The following is a 26627-nucleotide window of genomic DNA, read 5'->3' on the forward strand; positions in this document are numbered from 1 at the left end:
ATCTGCCTCTTTAAACAAATAAAATGTTTGGGTTACAGAAATGCCAAAATAAAGAACAGAACGACTGTAACTCAAACTGATTTCAGAGCTTAAGCTGAATTTTAGCCAGAAGTCAGCTCATTAGCTAGAGTACCTTCAGGAATTTCAGAGCAAGGCAGGGAGCGTGCCCACGGTGGGCTGGAGGCACTTCAGTGAAGGTGCACCACGTGCAGCACATGGAGAAAGGTATAGACAAAAGGCAGCATGCTGAGGGGGTGGGAAGACATAGACACTGTTGCTACATCAACAATCATCAGATTCCCATGTTCCTCCCCATCCCCTTTCATTTCCAGGAATTTTCCTGTTTTTTTCCAATCCCACCTGGAAATTGGGACCCTGGTTCAACCAGAGTAAAGAAGGAAGGGCAGAAAAGGTGAGAGAGAGAGAATATGAATGAGCCATGTAGGATCAGATGAGTAGGGACCCAAAAAAAAGAGATGGTTAGAACAAGGAAAGTCCACTGAAGGCCTCCATCAGAGGAATGAGCAGAATTGAAGGGGCCAGAGACATGCCTTATTGCCACAAAAGCACAACCGCTTCTTTCCAGGCAACTCTCTCATTTATGTAGCACAGTCTACACAATCTGTGAGTCACCTAGGCATAGAACCACTTCCTGAGCCTCACCTGGCCCACCTCACAGCAAAGCTAAGGGTCATCCCCCAATACCCAAGGGCTGTATTGGAGCTGCACTTTGAATCAGGCCTGACTCAGATGTGTGGTCTCTGCAGCACCGTGACATTCCTCCACACATAAATGCCTTGACCCCAAAGCCCTAATGCCTTTCAGCCAGTTGGTAAACATATATTGAGTGCCACCTAAGTACCAAGCACTGTGCCAGACGTTAAGGGAAACCATGTATACATACAAACACAACTTCTGCTCTCACAGAACTTACAGTTTGGTAGGGGGGAGATATATTTCTCAAATAATAACCAATACCAGAGACAGAAATTCCTCAAATAATAATACCAAAGGAAAAAGAAAAAAAACAGAGAGCAGCACTGAAGGGAAAGAAACACCGTTCCATTAGACTTTGTAATAAATAAACGTGACCTGGAGATACTAGTAAGCACCTATTCAATGCCAAACTCTGTACTGAACTCTGAAGGTACAGAGAAAATGTGACGATATGTCCCCAAGGAACTTGCTACCTGGAATAAGAAAGAGCCAAGTAAACACAGCAATACTGCGTGATGTGTGCCAATATCGCGAGGCGCTGGGCAGAGCAACTGGTTATTTGGAAACACAGATCTAAGATCAGAGAAAGGTTTCCAGAGACTGTTACCTCTAACACGGCCTACAGAGAAGGAGCAGAAGTAGCTCAGACATGTGTAGAAATATGCCTTCGATACAAGGCATCAAGAGTCAGAGCATTAGAATGGTGGATCTAAAAAATAAAGAGGGTCTCTGAGTTTGCAGCCCTACTGCAGCAAGCTAGTGGAAGCTTGAGGTTATTATTATTTTTTTAAATTATGGCTTAAGATTCACCTTCACTGCTGTAGACCAGTTATGTATTTCTAAATCCGTGTGTATTAACATCTGTTTGCATTAAAAAAAATTTTTTATTAAACAGTGATTAAAAGAAAAAGACTCTCCATTTAGGCCAGGCAGGAACATTCAGATTAGAAAGCTGAATTTTTGTCCTAATGTATTTTAAGGGGAGAAATTCAGCTCCCTGTCTCTCACTGTCTCCCGAACACCAACAGGAAGTACTAAGTCTGGCTGTGCGTGACAGAGGTCCTCAGATTTGCAGCTGGGGCACCCAGTCATATTGTGTGGTGAGAATCAAGTTCAAGAACTCCTCCCTGGCTGGAAAGAGTTCATTTCAACCAAAGAAGCGAGGGGTCGATGGCCTCTCAAATGAAACAGATAAGGCAAACAGAGGGTTCTTGTCAGAAACAAATGTTATGTTTCTCCCTCCTGAAAAGCTTACAGATGTTATCAGTAGGAGTCTACTTGGGCCTAAAACAAGCCCCTGAGAAGTAATATTAACCAGACGCTTGGCAGATCGTTTATTTATCTCCCACTAAAGTCAATAAAGAGGCCCATATATAAATAAGGGAAAATAATGCGACTGTTAGTAATTTATCACTGGATAGAAAGCCATTGTTGCCCTTATCTCTTCAATGATGTTCTATTTCCAACTGGTAATGAATTACGAGGTTGCCACATCCCTCCCCAGTGGCAGGTCATTGGGCCAAGCTGGGGGCTACAGCTCAAAACCCGTTCAGAAACCTGGTGGCAACTGTCTCAGGCTCATGCCCTCTGCCTTTGGAATCCTGTGTGGACAGCCCAAGGCCAAGGCCTGGAATGTCCCTTCTCCTCTGGGGGGGGGGGGGAAGACATTATTTCTAAGAGGACCATATTCATATCTTTTAAGTGCCTCTGCAGGAGGCGTGGTTAAGAGCTCATTAGTAAAGCAGCATTTTATTCCTTATTTTGAAGTTCCCATCTTCCTTTTGGCCATTTATTCAAAGAGTGTGTTCCACTTGACTTCAGAGAAGTGGGTGAGATGGAAAAATCGATAATTTAAGGGAGTTTGTGGTCTAGAAATCAAAGTGGCTTGTTTTATCATAATATTAATCTTATCGATGGTGGTGGTAGTGAAAATGATGATGGTGATGGTGATGAAGATGTTGATGATGATGATAGGTAATATTTACTGCACACTTACTGCATTCCAGATATCATTTTAAGCACTTTATACAGATTATCTCATTTTATTCTTCACGCAAACTTCTGTGTGGGTTTTATGTTTAGTTTTCAGGGGGAAACTAAAGCCTGAAAGGGTCAGTGCCTTGCCCACTCGCACAGAGTTGGCTAGTGGTGGAGTGGAGACTTAAACACCAGGACAGGATATGACTCCATTGTCTTTCCCACTAGCTGAGTTGAACAAACAAAGGACATACCTTCTAGGTGATGTTCATGATGAGGAAGAGCCTCACAGGAAGTGAGCGCAAAATCATAGGTTGGCATCTTGAATAACAGAATGGAGCCTATGGATTTCTTAGGACTACTGGAGACATTAACATTTTCAAGAAGGAAGGCAGCATGGCCAGGTTTGAATTTTAGGACTGTAATGACAGCATTACAGGAAATGGTCTAGAGTGGCAACAAGGAGTCCGTAAGTTAGGGAGATCAAATAGTGTGGCCATTGAGTAGTTGAGGTAGGAGAGGATGAGAACTTTAAAGATGGTGATAACCATAGGGGTGAAGAGGAGGGCACAGTTTATGGAACTAATTGACAGGATGTTCTGACACCATGCATGAATTGTCCCGGCCACAAGGCCAAGCCCTAAGTCCCTTAACTTAATTGCATCTTTAATTAGTCTCTTACGAAAGTGTATCCTTGAAGGTTTTTGCAATATTTGGGTCCTTTTTCAACCCTTTATGGTATTCCCAAAGAAGGGAAAGACCATCTGAACCATCAGTATTGCTGATGTAGAATAGCCATCAATTGGGCTACATGCTCTTCTGGGGCCTATCCTACTTCATACCCTGTATCCATCTGGCAATGACACTGGGCTCCTGGCTGAGATGGATTAGAACACAAGTGGTATGTGACCCAAAGAAAGCTAAGATTTCCTGGGACTATAGAATAGACACTAAGAAACCCCAGCTTCAGGCTGCCCAGTTATCACTGCGGACAAATGGATGGTCATTTTTAGTTGTGATTTGGTAAAGAAAGTCAGACTACAGCAAGCAAGCAAGAAAGACTAAATACAAACAGAGGAACAAAGACAAGAGATCGAGAATATTCTCATGACATGTCAGGTTCAAGTTTGAGCCTGATGGTAGCTCTTTCCTGACCCTTGAGAACCATTAAATTTTCCCTAGCCCTATAATACAATGTCCCCCTTCCAAGTTCTTCTAGTTCAAGCTGATTTCAGTTGCTTACAACCAAAAGACTCCTAACTAAGAAGACCTACTGTCTAACTTGTTTTATAGCACCACTGACACCCTCATAATTTTTATGCCAGCTTCTTCCTCAAGGTCTTACCAGTTAATTACCTTCCTGGTAACAGAATGGGAAAAATCATAGAAAGTGTATTCTCTGGGGTAATATTATGTCCTGCAGGCAAAGTTAAAAAAAAAGCTCAATTGTTGAGTATCTACTATACTCAGGCATGTTACCAGATCCAAACATTAGGTCTGAATCACATATATTATGGGTTTTAAGAGAGATAATTAGAAAGCGTAAGTGGGTTACTTATGCTTTTGTGGACTTATCTATTAATGTTCAGCCCCTCTCCATAAAATCTATGACTACATAAGTCCATGCCATCAAAGAAAGAGCTTTCACACCCTCTCTCTGAGCCATGCCATCATGGCTTTGTCTACTGAATACTACTGGCTGAATGGACGATCCTCTGCAGAACAGACAAGGAGAACCTATCACTTCTCAGAGACCCAGAGGCTGCCAGAATACAACACATCCACCTTCACTGGAAATGTCTTCATTCTCCTGCCTAGAGTGCTGAGAATTGTAACTTATTACTGAGCTAGAAGCCCTTTCTTACTTCCCTCTGGGGTGTAATTCAATTTTGCTTTGATTTTTTGATATCCAATGAGTCTCTTTTTGTTTACACAAAGCCCCACTCAGGGACAAGATATCTGTTCATATTTATATCTTTAAAGCTAGCAAATGCATCATTACATAGCTGTAGACAAGGAATATTCTACAAATGGTCTTCCCTCCCAGCATGGCCAAGGAAGAAGACTGAGAATACCCAGCCTCTGGTTCAATAGTGGATCTCCCTCACAGCTGTTACTTATCTTAATGTTTCAATACCATGTGACTTTAAGAGGCTACATCACAGACTGATCCCATGAAGATAACAAGGAAGAATACAGTGTAATTTATCCTGACCTACAGAGGAGGACATGAGAAATGATCATAATTCAGCTGTCACATGGACTAAGTAAAATGACCTTGTCGTCTGGGTTCTACGAGGCATGTGCTGCAGGTTCTTATTGGCATTGGGAACACAGAAAGTGTGGTTTTGAACAGGTGAGGCATGTCCATAACCCAAACAGCTCTCTAAGGTCCAAAGAACATATTTCCTCTATCCCACAATCAGGGTGGGGTGCTATTTAACATCTTAAGATGGTCACCTCATATAATTGTAGCTAACAATTCCTCAGCACTGACCATATGTTCTGCCACTGTGCTGAACACATTATACAGATTGTTCAATTTTTCATAAAAATCTTGTTAATTCAATATTTTACACATAAGGAAACTGAAGCACAGAAAAATTAAATAAAACTTGTCCCACACAGAACATCAACCCAAAGAGCCTAGTTCCAGGAACTGTGCCCTTAATAGCCTAATTTATTCACGCTGATATCTGTACGTCAGCCTAAGGATGCCAACATTTGGGCCACTTTTTATTCATTATTTTGCTTACTTGTCAAAAATAATCCTGTGAAGCTCTGAGATGAAGTGATTTGCTCATTATTAAGTGGCTAAAAGGGCAGTCTGTATTTGAACCCACATATTCCTGGCTGCAAAACAGGAATTGTTTCTACTTTTTTAATGTTTCCTTGTGTGTTTTTTGTTTGTTTGTTTTTAAAGCACTAAACGAATCGCATGAAGGACAAAAGGAAAATCCCTGGAACTTATTTGAAAGTTTAGCTAAAATGATTGAAATAACTTGAGACGGATGTACTTAACTTGGTGCTAGTCTTCATAACTCCTCCTTCTCCCTCAAAAAAGTCATTTTCCTACCTCAAAGTTATAAGGATATACTCCTATGTTTTACTTAGAAAGTTTCAGGTTTTACATTTAAGTCTATAATACGTCTCAAATTAATTTTTGTCAATGGTATGAGGTAGGGGTGTCAAGTTTTTCTATAGGCTTATTCAGATGCTCCACAAAATCTAACCAACCAAATATATGTAAATCCATTTCTGCACATTATTTTGTTCCATTTGTCCAGTTGTTATCTTTATACTAATATCATACTGTCTTTATTACTGTAACTTTATAGTATGACTCGAAATAAGATGGTTGAAAACCTCTACCTTTTTTCCTCGTTTTTGAAATTGTTTTAGCTATTAATAGTCCTTTACATTCCCAGATAGATTTTTAAATTGATTTGTCAATTTCTATTAAAAAAGCCTGTTGAGATTTTAATTTGAGATTGTGTTAAATCTGGAGATCAATCTGGGGAGAATGGACATCTTGACTATACTAAGTTTATTGACCTAAGAACATAGTATGTCTCTTTATATCTCTGTATTTCTTTACAGCTTTATCAATTTCTCTCAAATATTTTATATACAGTCTTTAGTATACAAATGTTATTCTTGTTAAAGATATTTCTAAATGTTTTTGATATCATTGCAAAATTTTTTAGTTTTATTTTTCCATTGTTAGTTGCTAGTACATAGAAATGCTATTTAGTTTTGTATATTGACATTGTATCCTGCAACTTTAATAAATTTGCTTATTAATTCTATTAATAGTCTTATAGATTCATTAGGACTTTTGTGTATTTCTTTTATTTTTTTTCTTACCTTATTGCATTTGCTAGGACTTCTAGCATAATATTGAATGAAATTGTTAAGATCAGTCATCCTTGCCTTGTGCTTGATCTTACAGGGGAAGCATTAATTCTGTAGGTTTTTCACAAACACTGTTAACCAAATTGAGAAAGTTTTTTTCTTTATTACAATTTGTTAGGTTTTCACTGGGAATTATTATAAATCATTGCTGTATTTTGCCAAATACTTTCTTTTCCAACTTGTTCAGTTGATCATATGCTTTCTTTCCTTTATGTTACTAATGTGGTTACATACATTGATAGATATATTAATAAAATTTAAACAAATCTTACATTTCTGAAATCAACCCCACTTGGTCATTACACATCATCCTTTTTATGTATTATTGAACTTGACTTGCTCATGTTTTAGAAGATATTTTTCTCTATTCATGAGAAATATAATTTTTTAAAAATATCGTTATTAGATTTTTCTCTCAGAGTTATGCTGGCCTTAAAAAACAAATTGTAAACGCTCCTTCTTTTATTATTTTCTGAAAGATATTGTGTAAGACTGATAATACTTCTTCCTTAAACATCAGATAAAATGCACCAGTGAGTCCATTCATACCATAAGTATTCTTTACGGGGTAGTTATCCAGCTATTCTATCTCTTTACGAAAGTTGTACGAAATTTACAGAAATAATGTTCATATTCCTTTTGTTATCCTTTTCCATTCTCAATATTTCTGATTTATGGTTTCTATTTTTCTTAATCAATCATCCTAGAGGTGACTTTTGACTTTGCTAATTTTCTCCATTTTTGTCTTTTTAGCATGAATTTCTGCTCTTGTCTTCATTATTTCCTTTCTTTTATTTAATTTGGGTTTAATAGCTTCTCTTTCTACCTCTTTAAGGTGGGAAATGAGATCATTGAGTTTTACATCTTTTTTTTCCCCCCTTTTCCAATATAAACACATAAAGCTATATATGTCCATCTAGCATGCTCTAAGAACATCTCACAAATTTGAATATGTTTTATTTTTATCATTCAGATCAAAATATTTTATAACTTATTTTGTTATCTTTAATCGAATTTGTTATATAAAAATATGATGCTCAATTTCTGGATTTTTAATTTATTTTTAATTTTTAGTTTTTATTAAAGTTCTGGGATACATGTGCAGAACGTAGTTTGTTACATAGGTCTACACATGCCAAGGCAGTTTGCTGCACCCATCAACCCATCATCTACGTTAGATATTTCTCCTAAAGCTATCCCTCCCCTACTCCCCAACCCCCAACAGGCCCTGGTGTATGATGTTCCCCTCTCTATGTCCATGTATTCTCATTGTTCAACCCCCACTTATGAGTGAGAACATGGGGTGTTTTTCTGTTCCTGTGTTACTTTGCTGAGAATGATGGTTTCCAGCTTCATCCATGTCCCTTAAAAGGACATGAACTCATCCTATTTTATGGCTGCATTGTATTCTATGGTGTATATGTGCCACATTTTCTTTATCCAGTCTATCACTGATGGGCATTCGGGTTGGTTCCAAGTCTTTGCTATTGTGAACAGTGCTGCAATAAACATACGTGTGCACATGTCTTTATAGTAGAATGATTTATACTGTATTGTGTACATACCCAGGAATGGGATTGCTAGGTCAAATGGTATTTCTGGTTCTAGATCCTTGAGGAATTGCCATACTGTCTTCCACAATGGTTGAACTAATTTACACTCCCACCAACAGTGTACAAGCATTCTTGTTTCTCCACATCCTCTTCAGCATCTGCTATTTCCTGACTTTTTAATGATCGCCATTCTAGCTGGTGTGAGATGGTATCTTACTGTGGTTTTGACAATTGCTACAAAGAGAATAAAATACCTAGGAATACAACTTACAAGGGATGTAAAGGACCTCTTCAAGAACTACAAACCACTACTCAGGGAAATAAGAGAGGGCACAAACAAATGGAAAAGCATTCCATGCTCATGGATAGGAAAAATCAGTAGTGTGAAAATGGCCATACTGCACAAAGTAATTTGTAGATTCAATGCTATCCCCATCGAGCTACCGCTGACTTTCTTCACAGAATTAGGAAAAAAAACTACCTTAAATTTCATGTGCAACCAAAAAAGAGCTCATATAGCGAAGACATTCCTAAGCAAAAGAATAAAGCTGGAGGCATCACGCTACCTGACTTCAAACTGTACTTCAAGGCTACAGTAGCCAAAACAGCACAGTACTGGCACCAAAACAGATACATAGACCAACGGAACAGAACAGAGTCCTCAGAAATAATGTCACACATCTACAACCATCTGATCTTTGACAAACCTGACAAAAACAAGCAATAGGGAAAGGATGCCCTATTTAATAAATAGTGTTGGGAAAACTGGCTAGCCATTTGCAGAAAACTGAAACTGGACCCCTTTCTTCCACCTTATACAAAAATTAACTCAGGATGGATTAAAGACTTAAAACATAAGACCTAAAACCATAAAAACCCTAGAAGAAAACCTAGGTGATACCATTCAGGACATAGGCATGGGCAGACTTCATGACAAAAACACCAAAAGCAATGGCAACGAAAGCCAAAATTGACTAATGGGATCTAATTAAACTAAAGAGCTTTTGCACAGCAAAAGAAACTATCATCAGAGTGAACAGGCAACCTACAGAATGGGAGAAAATTTCTGCAATCTATCCATCTGACAAAGGGCTAATACCCAGAATCTACAAAGAACTTAAACAAATTTACAAGAAAAAACAAACAACCCCATCAAAAAGTGGGCAAAGGATATGAACAGACACTTCTCAAAAGAAGATATTTATGTGGCCAACAAAGATATGAAAAAAAGCTCACCATCACTGGTCATTGGGATTTTACATTTTTTAAATAGCTTATTGTTATTTCTAATTTAATTCCTTTGTTATCAGAGCACGCACTACAAAAAAATTAAGTCTCTTGTGTTTTACTGAGATGTAGTTTATTTGAGACCATGATATGGTCTATTTTGGTGAACTTCCATGTGTACTTTACAACAATGTGTATTTTGTTGTTATAGTAGTCTATTAATGGCAAGTTAAATTAGGTTTATAATAACCTTGTTCCAATCTTCTATATTGTTACTGACTTACAAATTATCTATTTGTCCTGTGAATTACTCTAAAAAATACGCTAACATTCTCGATTAGGATTGTGGGTTTTTCTGCTCCTTGTTTTTGTTTTTCACTTCTTTTCTATGTGTATTTTGAAGCACTGTTATTGGTTGCATACAATTTTAGAATTGTTATTTCTTTCTGGGAGGCCGAGGCGGGCAGATCACAAGGTCAAAAGTTTGAGACCAGCCTGGCCAACATGGTGAAACCCTGTCTCTACTAAAAATATAAAAATTAGCCAGGCATGGTGGCAGGCGCCTGTAATCCCAGCTACTTGGGAGGCTGAGGCAGGAGAATCACTTGAACCGAGGAGGCGGAGGTTGCAGTAAGCTGAGATCACACCACTGCAATCCAGCCTGGGCAACAGAGTGAGATTCTGTCTCAAAAAGAAAAACATAAAAGAATTGTTATTACTTTCTAACGAGTTGACACTCTTAATATGAAGTGTCTATCTATGTTTCTGATAACATTCGTAAGACTGATGGCTATTTAATCTGATAGTAGTATGGCAACAAGAATTTCCTTGAGCTTAATGTCTTTATGGTATATCTTTTTCTATACTATTATTTTCAACTCATCTCTTTCTTCATATTTATAGGGAGTCTCCAATAGATAAATGTTGATTCTTGTTACCACTTGTTAAAGAATAAGTTTAACAATCACTTTCTCTTATTTGGACTCTTTAGACTATTTTCATTCAATTTATTTGTTTATGTTGTTAGATTTAAGGACACATCTTGTTATTTTACCCATCTATTTCTATCCTTCCCTTAGTCTACTTGCCTCCTTTTGGGGAAAGTCTTTATTTTTTATTATTTTAAATATTCCCTTCCATTAGCTTCACTAGATTTTGTGTTAGACTTCTGTGTATTATTTTGGAGGTTCTTCTAGAGATTATGAGTCCTTAAATAATCATACTATAGAGTTATCACTTTATATAGCATGTACAAACTTTGCAAAAATATAATTCTATTTATTGCCTTTCTTTGAGGTATAGGTATATGTGTACTATACACATACACACACTAATATATATATACACACACACACACATATATACTTTTTATATATACTAATATATACTTATATAGTTCCCCCAATACAAGTTTTTATTTCGGCTTTAAATAATCAGTTGCCTTTTTTAAAAATAAAGAACAGTTTAAAAATAGACTTACCTATTCATTTAAAATTTTTAATCATGTTTATCCATATACTTATAATTTTTATTGATCTTTTTCCTGAAGATCTGAGTTTTCATTTGGTATGATTTTTCATCAGCCCAAAGAACTTTCTTCAGCATATGTCATAGTATAGACCTTTTGGTGAAGAATTAACTCAGCTCTCCTTTAATTAAAAATCTTATGTCACTCTCAATTTTAAAAAATGTTTTTGCTGGATATAAAATTCTACGTTGACTTTCTTTACACTTAAAAATGCCATTTTACTGTCTTCTAAATGCTATTATTTCCAATTAGGAATCAGAGACCATTCATATCCTTTTCCCTGGTGTGAAATATGTTATTTTTCTCTAAGATTTTCTCCTTTTCTTTGGTTCTCAACAGTTTCATTATGATGTGCATAAGTGCCTCTTTTTTTTTTTTTTTTTTGTATGTATCTGGCTTTGTGTTCACTAAGATTTTTGGGTCCATAGGTTAACAATTTTCACCAAATTTGGAAATTTTCAGCCATTAATTATTTAAATAATTTTTCTGTCCATCTGCTTTTTCTTTTTCTATGATTTGAAAGTTTGAGGTTCACTCAAGGCCATGAGATTGAGACTGGCCTGGGCAACATAGCAAGATCCCTTCTCTACATTGTTTTTAAATTATTATTAGTCAGACCTGATGGTATACACCTATGGTCTTGTCTATTCATGAGGCTGAGATGGGAGGATTCAAGGCTATAGGGAGCTGATTGTGACAGAGTGAGACTTCACCTCTAAAGAAAAAAAGAGAGTGTTCCTTTCCAAAAGGATCACAGCCCTGTGCCAACTGCTCCCCAATAGCTAGAAAGTTATCTTACATATTTCATTGATTTTTATAGTTACTGACAATAGGAAGGCAAGTTCAATGTGAGTTACACCACCATGCCCAAAAGTAGACTTCTGTACTTTTCAATGAAAATAAGTAAAAGTTTTATATGCTCACTGTAGAAACTTTAGAAAATATAAGGGAAGGATGAACAACAAAATCACAAGTCCAGGACAGAATAAAGGGATCTAGCACCTTGCAGTAACAGGACTTTCTACTCTTCAGAGCTAATGTCATCAACCTAGTGATCTAGTCTCTTCTGGGCACACACACATTTTAACAGTATTCTAATGATTCCATATAAACAAATGTTTATCTTCCTATTTTTCACTTAACATGGTAAGAAGAAACTTTTCCGTGACATTCGGTATCTTTTAAAAACATTTTTTTTTATGGCTACATATGTTCTGTCGTTTCCACTGGACATAATTTAACCACTTTTGGCACGCATTCCATTCCCACATTTTTAATATTTATAAATAAAGTTGTATTGAACATATCTGTATATAAATAGTCACATGCATTTCTGACTTTTCCCCCAAGAATAAAAATAACTGTGTCAAGGAGTATGAACTTTACTTAGGCTCTCTACATTATTCTTCCAAATTACTTTCCATATTGATTCTTTATGGCATAGATATAGATATAACTCAAACTCCTCTTCAGTGCTACATTAATGTTTATTTTTCTGCATTCTCACCAAATCTAAACATACTATATTTAAATCTTTTTGAATTTTATAGCTAACATGCTTCTTTATTCGTATCCCAATTTACCTTAATTTATGTACCAGTGAGGCTGCATGTTTTTGACTACGGTTATTCACATTTCTTCTGCATCCTGCCTTTTTTGTACCTTTAGCTCAAAATGAATAAGAATGTAGTGATTTTTTTCCCTGAATGATTCATATGTGTAATTATTTCCCTTAATGATTCATGTGTAATTATTTTTTTAAATAATTTGTATTTAATTTTAAATTAATGTGTAATTTTAAAAATAATTTATAATACGATTCATTATTTTTAAAAATCCTTTGCCAGAAAAGTTCTGATATTTGACAAGTCCATTTTATTTATATATGTAATTTATACTTAAAAATGTTATATATAAATTTCATATATACCATTTATAATTGTAAATGTTTATATAAAAATTATACATATTTATAATTATATATAATTTTCATATATAAATTATATACATTTGTAAATGTCTATAATTATCAATTTATTTGTATATACTTATAAATTATATTTATTTGTACATATAATTTATTTATAAATAACATACATATAAATTTGTAAGTATCTATCTATCTATATAGAGAGAGAGAGACAGACAGAGAGTTTCTCTTCTTAGGGAGCTCACGGTGAAACAGGACAGTCAATACTGCCTGCAAATAACTGCAGTACCCACAAAGAATAATAAATACTCTAAGGAAACTCAAATGAACTGCTATGGCAATTCAGATAAGAAAGAGAACGTTTCCAGCTAAAATAAGCAGGAAATGCCGCAAAAGAGATGTTGCTTTGTAGCTATGCCTGTATGTATGAATGACAACAGTGGATCACAACCTTTTTTTTTTTTTCCACTTTTATTTTAGGTTCATGAGTACATGTGCAGGTTTCTTATATAGGTAAACTCATGTCACAGGAGTTTGCTGTACAGAGTATTTCATCACCTAGGTACTAAACCTAGTTATTTTTTTTTGCTTCTCTCCTTCCTCCCCCAATCTTTCACCCTCTGGTAGGCCCCAGTGTCTATCATTCTCCTCTTTGTGTCTATGTGTGCTCATCATTCAGCTCCCACTTATAAGAGAAAACACGCAGCATTTGTTTTTCTGTTCTTGCATTACTTTGCTAAGGATAATGGTCTTCAGCTCCATCCATGTTGTCACAAAGTACATCATCTTGTTCTTTTTATGACTTCACAGTATTCCATGGTGTATACGTACCATGTTTTCTTTACCCAATCTGTCACTGATCACAAACTTTAAGGTACATCAGTGTCACATGAAGGCCTTGTTTAAATAGACATTGCTGGTCTAAGGTGGGGCCTGAGAATTTGCATTTCCAACACGCTCCCAGCACCAGTCAGAGCCCTGACTCTGAGAACAATTAAACAAAGAAAACTTGGGAAGAACAGGTTAAGTATTCCTAAGCGAGAAAGCAAAAGTATTACATAAGCGAAAAAGAATTCGTAGTGAAAAACAGTCTGAACGAAAATTAGAGGGTTTGCTTGTTTTGAGAAAGGGTCTCACTCTGTTGCCCACACTGACATGCAGTGGCATGATCATAGCTCACTCACATAGCAGTCTCAAACTTCTGGGCTCAAACTTGAGCCTCAGCCTCCTGAGTAGTTGGGACTATGGACACATGTAACCATGCCAGCTGAAAATGTGAATGTGTCCTGAGACAACTACAGCAAACACAGCACTTTAGGGTTCTTTTCCCTCCCTAAATTATAAAAATCTATAGGGAATCAAAAGGATTCTACAAATCTCCAAGTACTATGTTTTATCCCAGGTTTATATACAACATAAGTCAATTCACAGCAAAATGAAAGAAGTATGTCTCATCATCAGTAATTTTTGGCCACATGGAAGTTCATCCTATACTAACACTTTTTTTAATCCAGTCACCTTTCAGTGTTTAACTTAAATTATTTTAAACTTAAATTTTATTTATTTATTTATTTATTTATTATTTATTTATTTATTTATTTTTTGAGACGGAGTCTCGCTTTGTCAGCCAGGCTGGAATGCAGTGGCGCGATATCCCCTCACTGCAAGCTCTGCCTCCCGGGTTCACGCCATTCTCCTGCCTCAGTCTCCTGAGTAGTTGGGACTAAAGACGCCCGCCACCACGCCTGGCTAATTTTTTTTTTTTTGTATTTTTAGTAGAGACGGGGTTTCACCGTGTTAGCCAGGATGGTCTTGAACTCCTGACCTCATGATCTGCCCGCCTCAGCCTCCCAAAGGGCTGGGATTGGATGTGAGGGCAATCTGGCTGCGACATCTGGCACCCCATTGATCGCCAGGGTTGATTCTGCTCATCTGGCTGGCTAGGTGGGTGTCCGCTTCCTCCCTCACTGCTCCATGTGCGTCCCTCCCGAAGCTACCCTCTTGGTCGGAGACGATGCCATCCCCCATAAAGAAGGACCGGTCTTTGGTCAAGGGTATACGAGTAGCTGTACTGCCCTGCTAGAACCTCCAAACAAGCTCTCAAGGTCCAAAATGCTGGGATTATAGGCATGAGCCACCGCGCCCGGCCAAAATTAACTTCATTTTTAAATGCACTATACTAAGTACATAATAGGTGAAATTTTCTCTGAATTAAAAGGTACCTGTAAAAATCAATAGCATGAAAATAAAACTTTATTATTAAATTTTAATTTGATATCATTGCTGATAGTAGCTTCGAAGCCTGAAGTCTGCCCAATCTTTGCTTAAAAGGACACATTAAGAGAAATCAGACAGAAGTTTTCCCTGATAAAATACAAAATGCCTAGTTAAATTTGAACTTCACATAAACAGCAGGTACTTTTTATGTACAAGTATGCCCTATGCACTATTTGGGACACACTTACCCTAGAAGCGTATTATTTATCTGAAATTCAAATTTTACTCGATGTCCTGCATTTTTATTTGCTAAATTTGGCAACCCTGGAAAGAGATTAACACTATGTACTGGCATGACACCGATCATTTCTCCTAGACATATTCAGAAATGCAGAAAGAGAATTGTAAAGAAAATCATTGTCTTATGATGTGTCCTAGTATTATTTAATGCCTTGTGTAGGAACCAACTAAAGTGAAGAGGGTACCTCCAGGGATAAGGAAGCGTCCTTCACTTTGTAAAATGCTGTCTTTAAACATGGATGGAAAACAGAGAATAGATTTTCAGACGATCTTGGACTCTCCATAGGCAGGGTTGGCATCGCTGCTTTGAAAATGTCAATTGATCTAACTTTTACATACCAGAGGAGAATCTAAATCCCTCTGGCGACCCTAAAGGGGGTTTCAGGAAAGAAGAAAATGGGAGATTAGTAAGTCCTCAAGCAATTAGTTTGACTAATGGGGAAACTTTACATACAAATGGCTGGGCTTTCAAACCAGCTTTCTTTAAGATAACCATCAAATTCCTAGATTTCAACTGAGGTTAATAAAAATAAAAATAAATAGCCGGGCGCGGTGGCTCAAGCCTGTAATCCCAGCACTTTGGGAGGCCGAGACGGGTGGATCACGAGGTCAGGAGATCGAGACCATCCTGGCTAACCCGGTGAAACCCCGTCTCTACTAAAAAATAAAAAAAACTAGCCGGGCGCGGTGGCGAGCGCCTGTAGTCCCAGCTACTCGGGAGGCTGAGGCAGGAGAATGGCGTGAACCCGGGAGGCGGAGTTTGCAGTGAGCTGAGATCCGGCCACTGCACTCCAGCCTGGGCGACAGAGCGAGACTCCGCCTCAAAAAAAAATAAATAAATAAATAAATAAAAATAAATAAAAATAAAAAGTGTTCCTGTTTGCCTGCAAACTTTTTTCCTTTCTGAGTTAATATTAATTCCTTATCATCAAAATGCCTACTAATGAATACTTTCTCATAAACAATATGCAACCTAAGAAACGCATAAGGTTATGCTCCAATTTGTATTATACATTGTTATGTCTGAGTGGCAGTGCCCCTCCAATTAGCGTCTCAGATTTGTGTGCTTTTTCTCCTACAAAAGGAGACTGAAGGAAAGCATGGTGCCTGGTAAAATGGATGGCAGAAGTAAAGATTACAACGTATATCCATTCTCTGAGTACCCAGAATGTTGACTTTTTCCGAGCCATCAGATCTCTTTACCTCCTTGCCTGGATCATTTAAAGCTCTGGAAAGTCTGAGCAGGTTGTATGATTGAGAATTAAGTAAGAGGGACATGGGCAGATTGTCAACAAGCACTAAAGGTACTTCAACTAAAAGTTAAGTGAGGCTTATTTGCAAGGCACTGAATTAACGGCCCCTGATCTAAGCAGGGTACACTTGGAGTAAACTAATAGATTACATAGCCATCACATAAACACACCAAAAAGTAAAAAAAATAAAGGAAATATTGATAACATCATGGCAGATGATTTACACTAACCAGCAAATGTAGATGATACATCACTCCCACTTTACTGGGGCTGAAACTGAGGCAAGCAAAAGCAGTGACTTATCCCAGTTCTGTTGCTTCCAAATCCTGCCCCACAGTAAATAGAAAAGATGGGAAAGACAGCCGGGCGTGGTGATTCATGCCTGTAATCCCAGCACTTTGGGAGGCTGAGGCAGGCGGATCACCTGACATCAGGAGTAGAGACCAGCCTGACCAACATGGAGAAACCTCGTCTTTATTGAAAACACAAAATTAGCCAGGGGTGGTGGCGCATGCCTGTAATCCCAGCTACTTGGGAGGCTGAGGCAGGAGAATCGCTTGAACTCGGGAGGCGGAGGTTGCAGTGAGCCGAGATCGCACCACTGCACTCCAGCCTGGGCGACATGAGTGAAAGCCCATCTCAAACAAACGAACAAACAAAAGATGGTAGAGACAGTGTCTAGCCCCAGGCTGTTTTCAAAAGCCAGACTTCTTGGCCATTCTCCTCATAGTGGAGACGGAAGGCTAAGCTTGGTGACACAAGCTGCTTCAATGACAACCTGCTTTGTTCTTGTGGCATACTCAACAAGCAATCCTCTGATGGCAATTTGGCTTTCCCTGCAACCATTTAGATGCCAGAAATTGGGGAGTTGTGCCACCACGAGACTCTTAGTCTGCAAAGCAGTGATAAGCTTGCAACATTCTGAGCTTGCAACAATGAAGACTAGATCTTGGATCGTGTTGATCAAAGGCTGGTTTTGTCAGAGGTGTTTGAACCGGAGCAACTCCATCTTGAATAGGGGCTGGGTCAAATAAGGCTGAGACCTACCGGTCTGCACTCCCAAGAGGTTAGGCATTCTAAGTCACAGGATGAGATAGGAGGTCAGCACAAAATACAGGTCACAAAGACCTTACTGATAAAACAGTATGCGGTAAAGGAGCTGGCCAAAACCAAGAAGGCAATGAAAGTGACATCTGATCATCCTCACTGCTGATTATACGCTATCATAATTCATTAGCATGCTAAGAGACACTCCCACCAGCATCATGATTGGTTACGGATGCCATGGCAATGTCTGAAAGTTACCCTATATGGTCTAAAAAAGTGGGGACCCCTCAGTTCTTTGAATTGCCCATCCCTTTCCCAGAAAACTCATTAAAAATCCCTTGTTTAGCATATAATCAAGAGATAATCATAAAATTAGTTAACCAGCAGCCCTCAGGGCTGCTCTGCCTACGGAGTAGCCATTCTCTTGTTTCTTTACTTCTCTAAAAACTTGCTTTCACTTTATGGATTTGCCTCCAATTCTTTCTTGTGTGAGATCTTAGAAACTCCCTTGGGGTCTGGATTGGGATCCCTTTCCGGTAACAGTTTCTCCTCTTCCTGGCCTGCCCTATAGACAACATACGGGGGCTTTCTTGCTCATGCATTCTCTTTTTTCTTCCTCTCTCTTTGCAGATCAGGAAGACTGAGGAATAGATTTGAGAGTGGGAAAAACCTTGTTTTGTGCCCAGCCCATCCAAATACATCTTTGCTCTCAGGGTTGTTAATTTCCAGGAAAAAAATTCAATTTGTAAGAGGCTTTTTTTTTTTTTTTTTTTTGAGGCGGAGTCTCGCTCTGTCGCCCAGCCTGGAGTGCAGTGGCCGGATCTCAGCTCACTGCAAGCTCCGCCTCCCGGGTTCACGCCATTCTCCTGCCTCAGCCTCCCGAGTAGCTGGGACTACAGGCGCCCGCCACCTCGCCCGGCTAGTTTTTTTTATTTTTTAGTAGAGACGGGGTTTCACCATGTTAGCCAGGATGGTCTCGATCTCCTGACCTCGTGATCCGCCCGTCTCGGCCTCCCAAAGTGCTGGGATTACAGGCTTGAGCCACCGCGCCCGGCCTGTAAGAGGCTTTTAAATGCTTCTTATACCCTTTCTTTCAGATTCTAGATTACGACATCCCCATGGGTACCAGTGGAGAACAAGGACCATGAATATTCCACATCTGTCTAAAACCTTTACCAAGCAGAGGTCAAGAACAGGTCTTTCCTTTTCAAAATTCAAGGCAAGTGTTCAAAATTTTCAAGCATGTAGATTTTTAAAGCAACAAAATTAAGACTGTCTTACCAACTAGAATGTCTTGATTGTTCATTTATTCCATCACTTTATAAGCAGTTTTTCTATTATTTTATAAAGAGAACTGCAGTTGAATTAAGACTATCAAGCTAGACCTTATATTGATGGAAGACAAGATTCGCGGTTTAAATATTTTTTTCTTAGTTTAGCTTATTAGTCTTTTCTAAATTATCCTAATCACCAAGTATTATACTTACCTATTCTGAAGTATTTAAAAGCATAAATAAGAATGAAAAGTAGCCCCAGGCAGCTTCTTGCATTACATCTGGGCAACTGCTGACATTCTAGGATCAAAAATTGAAACTAATATATCTACTTAGTCTGGTAGGAGACAAAGCAGCCTTCATTCTGACTTCTGACCAACAGACAGGAAAGAGGAGTTTACTTTTGGTCTGAGGGGACTGCCCTGAGATCAAATTGTTCCCCAATAGGCTCCACGTTGCGATTTTCACTGTGTGAAGGGCTAGGGGGTCAACCCCAAGGTCCAACCAGGTGGTGACAGATAAGTGAGTTCCTCTAGGGACCCAACATGTCCCTCCTGGCAACCCAGAAGACCTGGCCTGACTTTTGCTGGGATCTAGCCAGCCATTGCAGAGAGTGAGGCCATCCCTACTTTGTGTCAGTCAACCCTTCTCTCAAGTTAATGTTTGTCTGCGGGATGCCAGCCAGAAAGATATCTCTGATTGGTTTTAGGGCTTATCTCAGGACTAACCTTGGGGACAGGCAGTCTCCAGGCTTTGAGGGATTTTCCTGTAAATTGCCTGGATAACAAACCCACAAAAACATCCAGCTTTCAGTTGAAACAATAACAACAACCAAAAACTGTTTTTCCTGCTTGGTTAGGAATTTTGCTGGTGGGGAGGGAGTTGCACATGCTACTTTATTAAATGTTTGCAACAATCAGTATCTTAAGCTATACAATAAGGGCTATTTTTGGGGTGGTGGTGGTGGGGGTGGATCTAAGTCTTAGACTGATTGAATTACCAGAGACTCAAAGCTAGAAATTGACCAAGGAAAGAGTTTCTTTAACCACCATCAGCTTCAAGCTGAGTCTCCTGGTATAAGGCTTTGGGATTCCAAAGACTCCATGTCCTGCAGGTGTGAGCAGCCACTGGCACACACAATGGTCCCATCCTTATGTTGCTATTTCTACTTGAGCCCTTTATTTTCTTCCAGCTCTTTGCTTCATTTCCTGTGTGATCTTGGGCAACTCTCTTAATTCCTTTGACTCTCACTTTCCTCAGCAGTGTAACCACAGTCCTTTCCCAGGTCACAATTTAAAAAGGAAATGACTACGCCCAAATGTGAGAGGCAGTGGAACCTGCTGTAGTGAAGAGTTTTGTACCTGGGAGTAGATTGGCAGCCCTGGAATCCCTTCTCTGTGACCCTGGACAAATGACCTAAAGATCCATTCCCTCAGTGGAGAAAAAAGAATCTGTACCCCATGGGACTGTTGTACCTTTGAAATAAGTTACTGTATTAAAGGGGCTTGAAATAATTCCTTGCACGCTTTGTTAAGTTGCAATTATTTTGTTCTAAATAAAATCACCTTAGCACAATAAACAACACACGTTAGATGCCGAGTAATGGGCAGTGATGCCCCCTACTCTTTTGTTTACAAACAGATGAGAATGAGAGCACCATTTCATGGGCCCATGGGCTGATGTGAATTTCATGCCAAACATGATATAACATGGCTTTGAGAAGCCAACAGAACAGCAACCCCAGACCCCCAGAGCACTATTTCAGCATCTTGCGGTAATTCTTCCCATCTTTCCAGAGCCTCCACAGAGGCTCAGCTGCCCTGAAGGCAGAGGCAGGGCTAGCCTGAAGCCTAGGAAATGCCTGTGTAACTCAAGGGAGGCACAGCCAGGGATTCAACTGTGTAGGTCTGGGCTTCTGGAAGAGTTACTCCTCACCTCACTCCCCAGGGTCAAACTCAAAAAAAGCTTCACACAAAAAAGCAATTTACTTAGCCAGTCATTTTATAGATTTGCTTAGCAATTATTTCAGCTATTTGTGTTTAAATGAGAGTTTTCTCCGTTCCTGCCCAGTGTCTTTCTGCTTCATTGGGTGCGGAAGCCTTGGCAGCATTTTCCCTCCTGATAGCTGAACTTTCGCCGTCACAGAGGCTGGGGAAAGTGGGAGAGCGCCTAAGGAAAAGCAAAAGTTGCAGGTTCTGAGAGTTTCTGAGACCATAAGGACAGTGGTTAAAAAAATGGAGAATGGGCCGCAGAGTCACCTGCATGGAAGTCTAATAAGAGTAGATATTTGTGGCACTTTTCCTAGAGTTTCTGACTCAGTAGGTTTGGGGCAGGGGCAGTGATGTGGTGATAAATACTTAGCAACCAGCTCTCTGGAAAAATACATAAATAGCCCTGATTGGGGAATTTTCACATTCCCTAGTACCAATACTCCCATCATGACCAGTTTCAAGCTACTAATTTGATGTCACTGAACCAAGTGGGGAAAAGATGTGCACAGTAAGCTCTTCTGAGCTGGTAAGAGCTGGTTCCTGGACACCAGTGGGTCAAGGCCAGGAATCTCATGTTTATTAAATTCTCCTGGGTGATTCTGACACAGTGAATACCGTAACAGGCTTTTTAGGAGTAGCAGAAATAGATATAGAAAAGCACTGTAAGTGACCAGGCGCGGTGGCTCACGCCTGTAATCCCAGCACTTTGGGAGGCCGAGGTAGGCAGATCACCAGGTCAGGAGATCAAGACCATCCTGGCTAACACAGTGAAACCCTGTCTCTAGTAAAAATACAAAAAATTAGCCGGGTGTGGTGTCAGGTGCCTGTAGTCCTAGCTACTCTGCAGGCTGAGGCAGGAGAATGGCGTGAGCCCAGAGGCAGAGCCTGCAGTGAGCCAAGATCATGCTACCCCAACCCGGGCGACAGAACGAGACTCCATTTCAAAAAATAAAAATAAAAAAAAGCACTATAAGTTTCAGCCTAGAGCTGAGATTCATTTGTTTGGGGAAGTTGATACATATTGATGTGCCACCATCACCATTTTTTGTCATATTCATGTGTATGCTGTACTATCTGTTGCTTATTGCTTACTTTTAATCTACTCATTATTTTATCCTTTCCCTTAATTACATTGTATAAGAAACTATAATCACCACCTTAAGTGTAAAACTATTACTAGTAGCTATAAATAAAAAGCAAATGTAAAGAGATTATAATAAAAGCCATATTGTTAAATTCTAGTTATATACCATTTTCTATCTAACGTTCTGAGCCTGAGGCCTGCTTTCCCTCTGTGAACAAATGTTGGAGCGGCATTAAAGTTCTATTACCACCAAATGGTGGCATTCTCCTTCAGATAATTAGATTGGAACGTAGTTGAAAAGGGAGTAAAGTTTTCTCTACAAAAATCAACTTACATAAGGCAGGATATAAGCACAACTTAAAACATTTCCCATTACAGGGCAAGCCAAATAACAGAGCCTCAACCCTCTGAGCCTTCTTGAAAATGGGAAGGATCAAGGTTTATGGTGGTGATGAAGAGGAGGATGACAGTAATGCTGATGAAGTTGATGATGATGACGGCGACAGTGATGGTGATGAAGTTGATGATAATGGTGACAGTGATGGTGATGAAGTTAATAGTGATGATGATCACAATGAAGATTAGTTTTTCACTACTGATAAGAAAATTTGGGACAAGCACTCCATTTACATCACCCCAATTGCAGATGAAGAAACTTGACATTCCCATCATGACCAGTTTAAAGCTACTAATTTGATGTCACTGAACAAACTGGGGAAGAGATGTGTGCAGTAAGCTCTTCTGAGCTGGTAAGAGCTGGTGAGAGAACTTAATTTACTTGGCCTCAATCACATGTTGATCATGGAGTCATAATCAGCTCCTAAATCAGGCTGACCCCAGAGCCAATATTAAGAACACATATGTCAACTCCTGCATTGGTTTATTTTCCTTTCTTCATTATTTTATGGGTGGACTAAGGATTATTATGTATGCGAAGCACCTGACCCATTCCCAGTCCACCACAGCTTCACCTGAGATGTTGGCATTCATATTTGACGTGATGATGAGTTTGTGACATGTTCCACATCCCCTAGTTAGTGATCTATAACCAACTGTTCCCTTAAAATCATTCTCGAAGCAGAGACCTATTTAGCCCCCAAACAAAGGAAGGGCTCTTCTCTGACATGTCAAGTGCTATGTACTAGAGACTCACGGTGACTCTTGCACTCTTTTAGCTAGCTGATCCTCCATCTAAGGGTGAAAATAAATGGAGAAACATTGACTTGGCTCCCAGTTAATGAGAAGTTGTTTTCCTTCCCATTGACCTTCTCAAGACAACAGTTTTGAACTTTTGATAAGGTCTTTCTTCATAGTCAGTGGCATTTCTGCAAGAAGGTTTCATGAGAAGTCATCAGATCAAATTCTGAAACTAGAAGACAGGGCACACACCCAAAGACATTTTGGATTTTTTACACCATTCATTTTACAGTGAGAAAGCAAGAGAAAAAAAGTATGCCAAACCTCATAAGCTCTCGGCCTTCAACTAAAAGTTGATTATCTATTTCCATGTCTACCCTGCTCAGTCTTGCCAAATCTATAGCTGAGGGTAAATGGCAGAATGTGCCTGAAGTCATGAATACAGTTGCCAGTGATGAGACACTTGGCATCAATGGGCCTGTCTGCCTCTCTAAAATGAGGGAGAAAACAAATACATATTTTTTAATTGTCAAATGAGTGTGATGATGGCACTAATAATAATTATGAAGTCATCACAAAATTTTTTAAATTATTAAATGAGTTATATCTGCAAAAAATCACTATAATATCTTAGTAACTCTACAAGTGTTGGTTATTAATTTCACCCAACCTGGAAGGAGCTAGTATCCAAAGATGAAAATAAGGGGTAGTTATTTGGGGCCATTAAACAGACCATCTACAAGTGGTTTCTCCTTGGCACTCGGTCACCTGGTTCAAAGAAGGAACATCCCTAGGGTGAGCTTTCTAAGAGGTCTAGGCTGAGGCTGGAAGACTTTTTATGACCTGACCACAGGTGTCCCTGAAAAACATTTCTGTTGCCTCTATTGGTTAACCAAGTCACTAATGCCACTCATGTCCAAGTACTAGGGATTAAAACTCCACCTCTCCATGGGAGGAACAGCGAAATATTTGTACTCGTTTCTTATCTATCTAAACACACCCAGATGTGGTTAGAAACAAGGCCATCAAATAAGAAGAGGACATGACCCTAATGCCCTGGGAAACAGATCCTATGTGATTTTTAAAGTTTCCTAACGACCTTATAAACACTGTGAGTTACTTTAGCAAATGCCCAACACCAGTAGATTTTTTTCAGAAAGTTTCCCAAAGACTAAAACCCAAGAGTTAGAAAGGCCTCAGATACCCTGAGTTATTTGGAGACAGAATTTCACTCCAGACGACAAGAGGGTTTTCTTTGTTTTGCCCCAGCTTCTCAGTTAGAGGAAAAAGGAATGATTCTGAGGATAACCTGCCTAGAATCTACCCATCTAGCAAGAAACAGAGGTGGGTTTTGCAGAAGTCAAGCAGGAAACAACATGAGCCTTGAATACGGGTCATGTTTACATGCTGCTCTACAATCCTTAAGAAGAGCTCAGGATTAAGAGCACACCATCAAAATCTCAGATGACATTGCCATGCAGCTAATCATTACAAAACTCTAAGCTACATTTTTAAAACGCAGTCTGAGAAAATGAACCATAACGCCAATATGTTCAAATCCCCCGCCCATTCTGAGCATGGGAAATTGAGATACCTGGGTATTCCAGGCTCTCTGACAACACTGGGTAAATGTGACATCAGTGACTAAGAGACCTGCTCATTCTAACGGGCTACTTTCTTTTGATTGTTTTACAATCCTAAAATTATTGACTGTTGGGTAAACACCTCTGAAAAATATCCCACACCCAGGGCCTTGCCTTCTTTCAGCAGCGCAGGGAGGAGGGGCGCTCTATTTGACTATCAAGCTGTCTCCTTTGTGGACTCAGCACGGAGCCCTCTATGCTGTGTGGCCACAGAGGCCAGGAGGTCTGCCCTCATCCCGCCATTCTGGCAGTGAAAGGGATGGATACTGATGACTCAGTATCCTGCGTAGAAGCAAGAGAATAGGGGGAAGGGGCTGATAAGCCATCCCCCAGAAACAAAGTCAAATTAGAGGTGACATGTGGGCCACTGGGAAAGCTCCAGGCCATGGCAGAAGCCATGGCACTTAGCTGACAGGTTGCAAGACTGAATGAAGCTGACACTCGACAAGTCTCCTCTCCCCTTCACCTCCCTGACCTGCATACCCTGCCCACCTCCCCTCCTCCCCAAAGCCACTTCCTTCTCTAAACCCATTCCCTGGACTTCCAAAAGTTTGAAAAAAAAATAACCACATCAACAAAACACAAGACAGCTTTTGGCAACCCCACTTCAGTATCCAATGGCATCAAATCATAGGACAAGAACATGATATTCCTTCTCTTATTGAATTACCCTGAATCTTAATTGTCCCAAGTATTTTCTACCATTGATCACTGAAGGAAAAGATGAATCCAATAATTCAGTGATAAACTCAGGAAGGTTTCCTCTTACTATCTTTCCCTGCCTCCCTCCCTCCTTCCCTTCCTTCCTTCCCTTTTCTTTGTTTCTAAGAGTTCTCATTTTAATCTTCTGACCTGCATACGTGGATTTATCAATAGCTCTTCTCAGCCAACTCAGCCCTTGTATCAAAGAATAAGACCCTACAGGCAGCAGCGATACTCTGATGCTGGAATAAAACCTGGACCTGAGCCAGCTGCCTCACAAAATCCATCCGTAATTCTGCTTTCCCTTTCCCCTCCCAGAGCCAAGAACCTCCCCAAGTACGTGGAAAAGAGGGTAACTCAGGAAAGATAAGAACCTAAACACAGATACAAGGAGAAAACCCCAACCCCCCTGAAAAGCCCAGGATTCCAAAAAAAAAAAAAAAAAAAAAAAAAAAAGGAAATGTAAGTATCTCTATGTAAGTTTGGGGCATAGAGATACTTATGCCCGGAAGTACTGCTTGGCTTAACTGATATGACAGAAAGTTGTAGCTTCTGGAGTCATAAAGGTCTGTGTTCAAATCTTGTATTTGTCACTTATAAGGGCGAACCTACAGCCAGTTACTTAACTTGTAAAATGAAGACCAGAGTTATTACATGTGAGGTTGAACAGGAATTAAATGAAATAGCATTAAATGAAACAAGATGATTGGCACATCATTGGGCACAATCAAGACTGGTTTCCATGACAAGTAATTTACGCGCAAAGAGGCACCATCGCATATCGACAGCTACCTCCCACTCCAAAAATATGACAGCCAGGCAGCACGCTCCCAGTTCTACTATCCCTGAAACCTCGTTTATTCACTCATTTTGCCTCCTTTTTATTTCCTCCTCCCTTCCTTCATTTGTTAGCATTTGAGTATCATTTCTATACTAAGTCTTGCTAAGAGAAAGCGATCGAGTTATCACGAAGAACAAATGCTTGTTTTGTTCGTCTCAGGGAATATGGATCTTTTGCAACAAGTAGCTGAAATGCGAGTAAGTTTTCCTATGACCTCATTCTTCCTTTATTACCACTGGCAGCGTTTGTTACATTTCAATCATTACCTAACGGAGTTCTATAGTGGTTCAC

General features: G+C 39.3%; 1 long non-coding RNA gene across 2 annotated transcripts in view; it reads right to left on the reverse strand.

The window, feature by feature from the left end:
• LOC103233355 (uncharacterized) overlaps positions 1 to 26627 on the reverse strand; it is a 378818-nt gene that overhangs the window by 70529 nt on the left and 281662 nt on the right. The gene's annotated exons all lie outside the window — the stretch shown is intronic.

The sequence above is a fragment of the Chlorocebus sabaeus genome, chromosome 5, assembly GCF_047675955.1.
Source record: "Chlorocebus sabaeus isolate Y175 chromosome 5, mChlSab1.0.hap1, whole genome shotgun sequence".
Classification (NCBI taxonomy): domain Eukaryota; kingdom Metazoa; phylum Chordata; class Mammalia; order Primates; family Cercopithecidae; genus Chlorocebus; species Chlorocebus sabaeus.